Genomic DNA, 3,504 nt, shown 5'->3' on the forward strand with positions numbered 1-3,504 from the left:
TATGATTCTTCCTGATGAACCTACTGATGGTGAAACACAGTGTTGAAGTAATTAAAAATTAGATAAGTGTTTTTATTAATTTATATATATATATATATATATATATATATATATATATATATATATATATATATATATATATTTATATATATATATATATATATATATATATATATATATATATATATATATATATATATATATATATATATATATATATATATGCATACCTATTAGTAAATTAAATTTAACTGTTTCATTATTATATTTTATGCTAACCTATTAGTGAATTGAATTTAAATGTTTCATTATTATTATTTTTTTAATATTTTAGTTTTTGGGGTCTTAAGTGACATCCAATGAGTGTTCATCTGTGAGATGGATTCTTGCTGGTGTGAGCAAAAGAACACTTCATATCTCTAGTTAGTAATATTCTTACAATTTATACTTAGAGTTATTTTAATAATGCTCAGTTTTTTTTATTCTAATTTTTTTTAAATATTGAATTTAAAAATCAATTTTATTTTAGTTTTTACTGCAGTTGAAAAAGAGCTGATTATTTTTGGAGGAAAACTTAAAAAGTTGTGATACTAATAACACACTAATTAGTTAACTTATTGATAAAAGATACTAAAAAAAGATACTAACAAAAGATACTAATAAAAGATACTAATAAAAGGTACTAATAAAAGATACTAATAAAAGATACTAATAAAAGATACTAACAAAAGATACTAATAACGCACTCATTAATTAACTTATTGGAATGTTAAACAAAAACAGTGAATCATTTCTACTTGATGAATGTTTTAGGATTCCAGTAAATGACGAGGAAAGTTTGATCAAATTAAATGAAGATATTAATTCAGATAAAGAAGATAAGATATTAATTCAGATATGCGGTAGTGGTGTAGTGGTAGAGCGCTTGCTTCATAAGCGAGAGGTTCTGAGTTCAATTCCCACCATGTCCCTGGTAGTACCGCGCTCGACTTGTTTCTCACATTTGTATAGAAATAACTAATAATAACGTGCTAGTGTAACTGGGCCAGCTAGCGGGAGGCTGTCTGGGATTCTTATTTTTTAAACTAATTAGTTTTTCTTAAACTAATTGTTATTTATTTTACATTTATATTTTTAAAGCACACATTTATAATACAGTTATTGTGAATGCTTATGCTTGGGGATCTGTGATAAGACAAAATAATACTTGCCCCGCCAGTGTTTTTACATATATACTCTTAAATTCTAAATGTTATTAAACGACGTAATAAACAAACTCGATATAGCCAAGATTATCACTAATGTGATTACAAGGCTAGGTTCAGATATTTGTAACTGTCGCGATCAAGGGTACGATAACAGATCCATTATTTCAGGTGCTTACTGGGGAGCTCAAGCATTAGTTAGGCAAAATGATTCAGAAGCTCTGTAGCATTCACAGTCTGAATTTAAATGGTGAGTTAAACCAGCCATTGAGATCAAATTGTTCTTTGGAAATATCGATTCTTTAAACGTATTTTTTTGTGCAATTTCTGTCCGATGGAAGATCCTTGCTAAAGCGACATAAATTTCAATGCATAAAATTTCTACAACGAGATGAATCATTCGTACTGACGCAATCAAACCACTTGACAAAAGACCAAGAGAAATATTGGCAACTCTTAAAAATGCCATGGAAAACTTGGATCTGACCAGTGAGCAGGTCAGCCAAGCAAGAAACTTATAAAAATGGTTATCATCTTTTAAATTTGTATTGCTAATTACAGTTTGGTCCAAAATCCTTAGTACTGTTAATGACGTTAGTCGTCTTCTACAATCTGAAGCCATTACCATCGATGACGAGCTACGTTTGATTGGACAGCAATTTTTGCAATGATAATTTTTCCGTTCAAAATAAAGCTTACAAACTTGCACAATTTTATCTGAGGTGTGGACTAAGAAAATCTTATGAAGAAGTTCGTTGTTTTAAAAATGCGCACAAAATAATTTTTAAGCAAAGAAACCCACTGCAGCTACTCAACCAAATCTTCGAGAAGAAGCTTGAATGCTTTTTTCCGTACATTTGCATCATGCTTCGTATTTTCAACACTATTCCTGTGTCAGTTGCTGAAGATGAACGATCCCTTAGTAAACTAAAGATTGTAAAAAATTCTCTCCGTTCAACCATGGATCAGGATCGTGTAACTGATCTTTTAATTATTTTGATTGAAGAAGATTTGACTAAGAAGGTGAGCTACGGCGGTGTCATCAATATTTTGGCGGCCAGAAAAGCTCAAAATATTCATTTTAGCGCATTTTTACCTTTCTCAAAGATTTTGTCGATTGACTTTTCGTTTTTTGGTTTTAAAACTAATATTTTGGTTCATATATCGGTTTTGACGTTGCTATTTATTCTCTGTATTGAGAAACGGAACCGTTTCTCAATACAGAGAATAAATAGCAACGCAGAAATATGTGCTATATTAGAAATAGATAATTGCTGCGTTCACAAAACTTTAAATTTTGTATTTTCTTGGTTTGAAATAGGGGCGTCGCTCTTCATTTTTTACCCAGGCGCCAATGACGCTCTTAAAGGCTTTAAAATTAAATTATTATTATTTCTTTAATTTAAGGTGCCCCAAAAAGTCTTTGCGGTCTTATCACAGATCACCGTGAAATGATAAAATGCACTTGAAAGCAAGTTCACGCCTCCTTCCTTCCTTAAATTTATCGTTGAACTAATTTTAAAAATAAACATTTGTCATTATTTATATTATACTTGATAACAAGAGTATCTATACTCCATTAAAATATTGTAGTAAAAGTTAAACTAAAGAGTTAAATCCATATTAGAAGCTTTTATTTAGTTATATAAATTAAACTCTTAAAAGATTTATTATAAAAGTTAAAAAGCATTCGTCCGGAATATCGAGATTGGGTAGGTCCATCTTTCCATGTGTTGTTTTCACTTTAGAGATTTCGCAAAAGATTAATAATTTTTTGAAAAAACTATAAAGCAAAATCTATGATAGACTAAATCTAATGTAAATGAGAAAGAAAAAAAAAGAAAAAAAAAACTTTTTTTAAATTTCTAGATTTCGAGGACTTTTTTTAGAAATTGACGATAGTACCTCTCCATTTCGAAACAAATGACGTCGGCCGTAGAGCCTCGGAAACAAAAGGGCACAATTAATGTAATTTCCAAAGCAAAAAATAAAAAAGAAGAAAGAGTTTAGAAACACATGTATTCGTGAAGGAAAAGTTAGAATATAATAATTTCTTAGGTTAGTTTATCAACAATTTTTAATGATTAAAACATGCAATTTTGTGTTTTACAGATTTTAGTTTTATTACAGATTTTCAACCAAAAATAAGGTGTTTTACTACAGACATGTAATTCTGCAGCTACGCACATGTCTTCATATATTTTCTAAGCTGTTCTTAAAAAACTTTCTTTTATTATATAGATAATACAAACTTAAATTAATTAATAACTTGTCCGCATAGCCAGGGCCGTCCTGTAGA

At 29.2% G+C, this 3,504-nt stretch overlaps 1 long non-coding RNA gene across 1 annotated transcript; it reads left to right on the top strand.

Moving 5' to 3' along the window:
- Positions 1–246: 246 nt before the first annotated feature.
- LOC136077611 (uncharacterized) lies at positions 247–1,104 on the top strand. Its single transcript, XR_010637118.1, has 2 exons — positions 247–422; positions 530–1,104. It is a non-coding gene; the product is annotated as an uncharacterized LOC136077611 (long non-coding RNA).
- Positions 1,105–3,504: the final 2,400 nt, after the last annotated feature.

Source organism: Hydra vulgaris, chromosome 03 (assembly GCF_038396675.1).
Source record: "Hydra vulgaris chromosome 03, alternate assembly HydraT2T_AEP".
In the NCBI taxonomy this organism is placed as follows: domain Eukaryota; kingdom Metazoa; phylum Cnidaria; class Hydrozoa; order Anthoathecata; family Hydridae; genus Hydra; species Hydra vulgaris.